At 39.1% G+C, this 8187-nt stretch overlaps 1 long non-coding RNA gene across 2 annotated transcripts in view; it reads right to left on the bottom strand.

Moving 5' to 3' along the window:
- LOC146452330 (uncharacterized) overlaps window positions 1-7579 on the bottom strand; it is a 7772-nt gene extending 193 nt beyond the window's left edge. Inside the window, exons 1-4 of one of the 2 annotated variants that reach the window (XR_014859773.1) lie at window positions 7476-7579; window positions 7264-7407; window positions 2613-2792; window positions 1767-1924 (exon numbers count right to left, since the gene is read on the bottom strand). This is a non-coding gene — a long non-coding RNA (uncharacterized LOC146452330). The other variant, XR_014859772.1, reaches the window with a different exon arrangement.
- Between the last annotated feature and the right edge of the window lie 608 nt (window positions 7580-8187).

Here is an 8187-nt window from a genome sequence, read left to right as displayed (position 1 = left end):
ATTTTTCTTCGTAAGATTTTTATTTTTACCTGAGTTCTGGGCTTCTTGTAGTTGGTTTTGTGATTGAAATTTAAGGTTTCTCAAACTACGTAAGGGTCAATCTATGTTAGAAGAAGAGTCTGATGGCACTTGGATGTTTTCAGGATCAATTGATGAAGATGAACTCGGTCTTAGTGGTATGTAGTCAGTTAGGGAAGTGATCAAAACTATTATACTCGAACAGGACCCACCGAACCACAAAATAGATGGTGGTCTCTGCCTACACCCCCCTACCTCAATCTCAAAAGATAGTGTCTCTATTAAATAGCCACCCCTCTATTCAACAGCAATAAATGACGATAAGATTCAAACCTCACTTTTCTTGTTTATCTAGCCATGTTGGCTTTTGCTAGCGGAATATTTGTGCTAACTCAAATTTTGAAGCCAATAAAATTTTGTCTGTAATGTTCATGAGATAGGTGGTGTCTTCGATTACCCCCCTACCGCAGACAAGGTGGGTCCTCTTCAAACAAACTTGCTATGAACAGTTCTCTTATTCCTTTCACTCTTTCAATTTTCATTTTGCATCTGCTTTACAAGCCAGTTATAAAATCCTATGAATTATTTGATCTTATCAGAAAAAAGAGTGTACTGGCAAGTAACACTCTCCTCAGTTCCATGGTAATGATGGGAATCAGGCGAGATTTTATCATCGATCATCAGAAAAAAATCAGATTGATCCAACCGCTCGATCATTGATTATAATCGTTTCGCAGCGGAGCCTTCCTTTGATTTCTAAATTCCGAAATATTTCCACACCGTTGACTTGGCATTTCTGCCAGGATAATCAAAGATCTCAGCCGCCATGTTGGTTATGGACAACATGAAAACGAGACAACGAGGCAAGGACCCTGGGAACCAACTTAAGTTTCACTTCGATCATCGCAAGCTGTTCATCTACTCTTGTAATATTTGTGATCGCAGTAAGTAGACCAAAAATGTATTTTAAGGCCAGCTACTAATTTAGAGAAATTCTAAGAGAACCATCAAGGTAAGTTTTTTCCATATGAAATACACACTATCAAGAACAAAATGCAAAACCTAGCCTGGCACGTGCGTGTTTTTGCCAAGTTTTGGAAAATTTTAAAAATGTAGGAAATGCAGGAGAAAGAGGTATTCAGTGGAAGCTGCTGTTACAAGTCCATTAAAATGTCCATACGACACACAATTTCTTTTATGTTTTTATTTGTCGCCAATTTTTTTCATTTGTCTGCCATTATTATTGTCATCATCCATAAAAGATTGTCGTGTCGCTTACTGCGCCTTGAACCCAGCTAACGATTTGCGCGTTTTACTGCCGTCAATCATAATTACGGCGACAAGCAACTGACCAGAAAAATACAGAAACCGACAAAGTGGATCCAAATCCGCCAATCACAGCGCACAAACATGACCTTTTGACTCAACAAACGTTTTGTTTCTAAGAGGTCCCCAGCAGTGATTGACGGCAGCGAAAAGCGTAACGGTTGATTGAATTTTGATTGATTGAAGGCGCAGTAAAGATTTTTTGATGAATGATCGATTCTAATCGATGATCAGCACACCACTATTCCATAGTATAGTCTCTCTTAACTTTTTTTAGTCGCAAAACATCACTTTTTGATGGAAATGCATACAGCATACTGGTTTGTAATAGAAGATTTTTGCATCTTGTAGGTCATCTAAACTACAAACAAAATCAGTTACCTCAAAATGGTCATTATTGCATCTGCTGGTACCACTTACATGTATGCGGTTCAGGGTCAATTGGGCAGGGCAGGGGCTATCTTCAATTTTTGTGGAATTTTGGCTGATGCTGTTTTCTGATATAACTGGTCCATACAGCCAGGGCTAATGGGCTCACGATCACTGGGGGTGTATCTCGTTGGTCCTCTATAAGCACCACCTTTAAAAAGAAAAGGAGAAGTTTTTACATTCATTATAAATCACATTAACCTCTCTCTACTCTCTGCTTATAAAGACCATTAGTATAAATCTAGTAGTGTTCTATCACAAATGCCGTTCTCTGATTGGCTATGCTACTCGCTATCTATTCTGTGATAGACAGTGAGTAGTTTTAAACAAAATGGCGGCCGCTTCATCGCGTTTTCGAAGTGTCTGCAATGAGGAAATAGATAATTTACTTGTTTAGTTTTGACTGAGTAGTAGACTTATACTAAAACAATTAGACCTAGTCATGTAATGCAGATCGTATTGCAAGTCAATTGAAATAGAAACAATTTATTTGTAGGATGGTATTGCAGAACCAAAAAGGACTACTTGAAATGTTGCATCAAGTACAATTTTATTGTTGTTGAGTTGTCATTTTCAAAGTGCCCTTACTTTTGGGTGAGCCATTATTTTTATTCTATTTATTTACTTATATATTTATTTATTATTATTTTTTTTTTTTTTGGGGGGGGGGGCTTTCCTTTCGGAGTTCAACAGGAAGATAACAAAATTAACATTACTTTCGGGGAGCTGTTACTTTCAGGGGGGGGGGGGTGTTGCTTTCATTCTAGGGTACTTTCAGAATTCTGATGTCCACAATGTAACATTCAATTCCTAAAAGATGTGAACATGACTGTATTTACCAGCTCTGGCTCCTTTTTCTCCTCCTGCTTCTTCTTTTGACTGCCTTCTTGTTTGCCTGTGGTTTGCTCTTCCTTGGTGCAGCTGGCTCATGCTCCTGTTCCTCCTTGTGTTCTGGGTCTGACCCTGGCTCCTCAAATAGGCCAGGTCCGTTAGGAATTCCACTTCAAGTGTGTGAAGTTCTGAGGCATCATGTAGGATAATAACAGTAATTAAGGTGGCCGAACACAGTTTGCGCGCGCTTTACAGATTGATAGTGATGCTATTAAGCGCGCGCTAGGGTTGTGGTAAGCAAATACTATCGAACCCTCGATTTTATACCAAAATGGATCACAAAGGTGAGTTCTAGTCTTAAAACAACTCAGTTTCTCGTTTGTGAATCCTTCTTCATTTATCACCAAACAAAGAAAGTGAGTTCAAAGGAGCTAAGTCTTTTTGCACACCTTTCATCTTTGCTGAGAAAACCTAATTAAAGGCACGCATGTGCATTTCACCAAAAAATTGCAACTGGTTGTTTTAATGGAAATGAATTGTTTTCTAAGGAACTGCTCGTTAGAATTTCGTGAAATTTGACAAAACAGTAGCTCCCTAAAAGCGTAACTCGCCTACAAACAGAAAACGAAATGTAACAGAGAGTATCTTCCAAAAAACATTAAAGTGCAAAACCAACATTTACAGGATATCTCTCTGTTAAAATTACATGAAAGCAGCGTCACTATGTCAGTATTTTGTGAGTTTTTCTGGATACAAAAAATGGAAAAAAGCTAACGAGTGCATTTTCTAAAAATTAAGGAAAACCATTATTTGTGGACAGTTAATAGCTTGCTGCGTTGCCATGGCAACAGCACCTTGCTCATCAAGAAGTATCAAAATTTATTCCTTCTTAGTTAACCTTGCACCATACAAATTTCGGGTACTCAGAAGTACGTAGTTTTCAAATAATGTTTACTAACAGCTGTATAATGGAAAACTGTGTTCGGCCACCTTAATTGTTTTTGTAGGTTACCCAATCTTGACCCAGAGTCCTCAGGCTTTTTGGTCAGCGGGTGGGCGCCAGGAGAGACTCTGGAGAATTAGAAAAAATTTAAATTTTTCGATTGGCTGCTCTGTATAAGCTCCGTAACAGCTTCCATTGTTTTACTGCAGAAATCCTTTGGTAATAAAATTTCAGCTCCAGAGAGTCTTTCCTGGCGACCATCCGCTGGCCAAAGAGCCTGAGGACTCTGGGTACGAGATTGTAGGTTACCAAAATACAGTGTGGTAATCTTGCATGCTCCAATGAAAAACTCACCGTTAAGGCTTATAACAAGATTTTAATTTGTATACATGCTCAAGGAACTAGGGTCAACTACGTAATGAAAGCTCTTCCAAAGACTAAGAAATTGAATAACCAGGCAATAAATTAATGGAAATATTAATGGCCAAGTACAGAACAGAAAAGCAAAAGCAAGATGTTAAGTAGAGCTTGAAACAACGGCTGGTCGGAGAATCCAGTCAGAATGCAACCAAAAGCACCTCCAAATGAGAGTTTCTGTTCTTTCGTACACATGATTAACCAGAATTGACCAATAATATTATTTGCCGCTGGAATGATTGGCGGAAATTGAGTGTTTTAATAGGCCTTTGATATTTCATGTACTGAATACTACAGTGCATGTGAGGAAAATAATGGTACTGCGTGAGTTATTACGAACCATCGATCAGGAATATGTCATGCCTTTGTCATTATGATAAAATTATCAGCCCTTCCTTTTTCATACGTAAAGAACACGTCAACTTGCGTACCTTGACTAACGTGGACACTGTCACAAAAGTGAGTGTATTGCATGTATCGAGAGCTAAAAATAGATATCAAACAAAGAATCCAGCTACGTGAGATGAGAACCTAATTGTCTGACATGGGCACCGACAACAGATATCACGATTATTCATCTGAAGATGAAAAACATTTTGTATTTTGCATTTTGTGCTTCATGCCCCAGTCACTCCTAGCAAAAGCATGAAACTTGTTTCCTTTACCTCAATCCGTAAACATGTTGTATGGCTGAAAGATGGTGCCTACTTTTGTTACTGTGCATACATTCTGCAAATCTCGAGATACTTGGGTTTCCTACCAGTGGTGCCTACTAATACAGGGATATTTTTGCGCAGTTTAAAACTATGCAGATAAAGCAGAACTTAGCAAGTGCTCTTGGCATCCAAAAAGAAAATTTGGGGTAACCATGCATTTTTCAGAGATAAGAAAGCTTCAATTTGGAGAAAACACCATACATGCATTGCTTTGTATTTTACTGCTTTTTAGAGTAACAAATTATCTCTAAAAAATGCGTGGTTACCCCCAATTTTCTTTATGGATTTTAATAGCTGTATCTAAGATCTACTTTTCCCCATAGTCATAAACTGCACAAAAATACCTCTGTATTAGTTGGCACTGTCCTTAAGCTTACGTTTTGTGCATACACTCAATTGCAAAAAGGTTGACACCTAAAAAGCATAAACCGTGAACGATGAGACCCAACGGATTTGTGGGTAGTGTTTAAACAATAACCTCATTTCCATAATCAATAATTTACCATTCTCATTCCTTGAAAGAAATAATACAGTGCTAACTTAGTTCTTCCAAATAATCTTCTACCAAATATTACTTAAGTTCATTGACTGATTTGAACTTAGGCAAATTGTGATATCACTCAAATTGGCCCTCCTTGGCCAAGGAAAGCTTGGACAGTTTCCATCATTCACCACGTGCAACTAATTTTGGTCCTGTCAACCGTCGCACGAGAATATAATATTATGCAAATAAATTTAGTACACTTATACCCATAAAGCCATTGGGTCACATTGTTCACGGTTTATGCTTTTTAGGTGTCAACGTTTTTGCAATCGAGTGTATACAGCTATTTCAATTAACGTTGTCGGTTCAAAGCATGAAGCTAAAAGACAAGACCGAAAGTTTACGTGGGATTTTTATGAATAAATTCATTAAAATCAGTCATGCCTGGAGGAAACAATAGGTTGTAATTAGCAGTACAATGACCTGCACGTGCAGGGATGATTTTGATGAAATTATTCATAAAAAATAATCCCACAAAACATTGCGGTCTTGTCTTTTAGCTTTATTTTGATCCGACAACGTTAATTGAAATAGCTGTATACAAGCATGTAACTAATGCGCCGATCAACTCGAAACTTCGACATCCCCCCCGCCCGGGCAAACCCCGGGCATTTGAACTTTCGAAGATTGGATCGTTCAAATTCCCGCCCCCTTGGGCCAAAATGGTGTTCAAATGCCCTACCTTATCGTCATTTTGTCTGTCAAATGCCCCTCCTAAAGAACAATCGTTGTCGGCTCCTGTCATGAGTTACTACAAAAACTTTAACATTGAAACTAACGATTGCTCAGATTGCTGTTCTAAATCCGAAACACAGCAAAGGTTGTTTAACGAGAAATACATAATAACATATTTAAAATGAGTTAGCCGGCTACGTAAACTGTTTGAGTGGCAGGGTATTCGTTTTTCATTCGACAATGTTTTTTTTTCTTTAACTGTTCACTGCTGTTTTATGGCTATTTTAAAAACCTCTGCAGACACAAATGCGGGAGAAAGGCGCAGCTACATCGTTTAAAGAAGTAGAAATACATATTAATTAGTTAGCCGGCTACGTAGAATGTTGTTCGAGTGGCTGGACGTTCTGCAATTTAAGCCAAAGTGGTTTTTCATTCGACAGTGTTTATTTCTTTCACTATTCACTGCGGGACAAAGCCGCAGCTTGACTCATTGTATAAAAAATCTACATCGTTTACATACAATCTATAAAAATAATTAATATTTAAGTACTCTCACTTTTGCAGACCTTTTTTTGTAATGCTGTATCTCTTCCTTTAAACTCTTCCATCTCGTCCAAACACGTGTTTATAGCTGTTAGCGACTTCGGCGTCCCCCCAAAAAAGCGATTTGAAACCTGACACTTCGATTTTTCCCACCCCACCCAGGCAAGGTCAAATTCCCCTCCCCCGGGAAGGCCTTACCCGTCAAATTCCCCACTCCTGGCCACAGAAAATAGTCAAATGCCCGGGGTTTGCCCGGGGGGGGGGATGTTGAGTTTCGATTTGATCGGCGCATAAATCTTATCAATTGTAAAACACATCCCCGATGAAGTTAGTGTAGTCTAACGAGACATGTAGGATAAAAAGAAGTTTTAAAATTCAAGTTCGTTCAGAGCCGCTCACTAGTTTAGCCTTTTTCCAATTTTTTTAATAATTTTTAAAAATCGCGTCACATGCCATCGGTTCCAGTCCAAAATAAGAGCATCCATCCAAGATGGCGGATGGTATTTGCATGTTAACTCATGTGCAAATCACACTCCCACAGGTCCCAGTCTTTTTCATCGTTTTCGACAGTTTACAACGATATGAAAACGCTTGTGTGGATGAAACTATTTTGCTTCGTTTCCGCCGAGATGAAAACAGACACTTTCGAAAACGGTCCTTCTAAAACGCATTAGTGTGGATGTGGCCTGATTTCGATTGCTAGAAACGTGCACGCAAGCATCTTTGGATGGCGATTAAAGCTTAACTCCCGCATAAAATTGTCGTATCATGCCAGTACACTAACCAAACTATAGTTAAAAGCAACAGAACAGGAGACAAACCTCATCTCAAGACGCGAACGTGGCGGAATGCAACAGCTTCGCCAATCGAACTTGGACTGCCGTAAGCCGCCATCATAAGCCGCAAATCAAGAAGTTATCTCTTCCCCCGATTCATTCTTTCGAATTGGTCGCCGCCTCTGAAAGCTAAACACAACAAAGTATTACTGTAAAGGATGTAAGGAAGAGACAGATCAATAAGCTAAGGTTCTTACCAAACGCTCCAAGTCATCCTCCTGTAGTCGCTATCCCGTTTCAAGGATTTGTCAAAACACTCTATCAACTTTCCGTAAACCAATCTCGGGCTGTCAACCATCCTGTATCGGAATGTATCGACACTAGCCAATCAGAACGTAAAGCATCCAAATAAGGAGATCAGAAAAAGTCACCTTTTGGCATACATGCCAGTAACGAAAAGCCCGAAGAATGCATTGCATTTGCATGTATTTATTTATTTGTTTATTTATTTTCAATGCTTTTGCATCGCAACAATCATTATTCTCCAATTTATTTGGTCTGCAGATGACGATGAATTTGCTAGGGATCCCCGGAGGTGAAATCCAGCCGTGCATGGATATATGATCACATCCCCACATCGCTGCAAGTAATAACTACCGGATAAGGGTTTGGCTCCACGCCCGTGAAATAAGTCTCCTACGCAGCCGTTTTTAGGCTCGTCACGCAACGCTCCTCCCCATAAACGAGCCTAAAAACGGCTGCGCAGGAGACTAGTGAAATACTGGCCATGTAAAATGTCTAAAATGTCTTCTGCTTTCTTTTATTGAAAACAAAATAAACAAGATCGAACAACACTTATTTCTTGTTCATAAAAACAATTATTCCACTCCCGCTTGTCGGATACATGGGTGTAGGATATTTTATACAGCCAGCTCGGCTCTCTCGGAAGATTATTATTGGCGGGAACTT

Source organism: Pavona decussata, unplaced genomic scaffold (assembly GCF_977016875.1).
Source record: "Pavona decussata unplaced genomic scaffold, jaPavDecu1.1 SCAFFOLD_371, whole genome shotgun sequence".
Lineage (NCBI taxonomy): Eukaryota > Metazoa > Cnidaria > Anthozoa > Scleractinia > Agariciidae > Pavona > Pavona decussata.
Note: the sequence above shows the minus strand (reverse complement) of the source record. Positions and strands in the feature narration are given on the sequence as shown.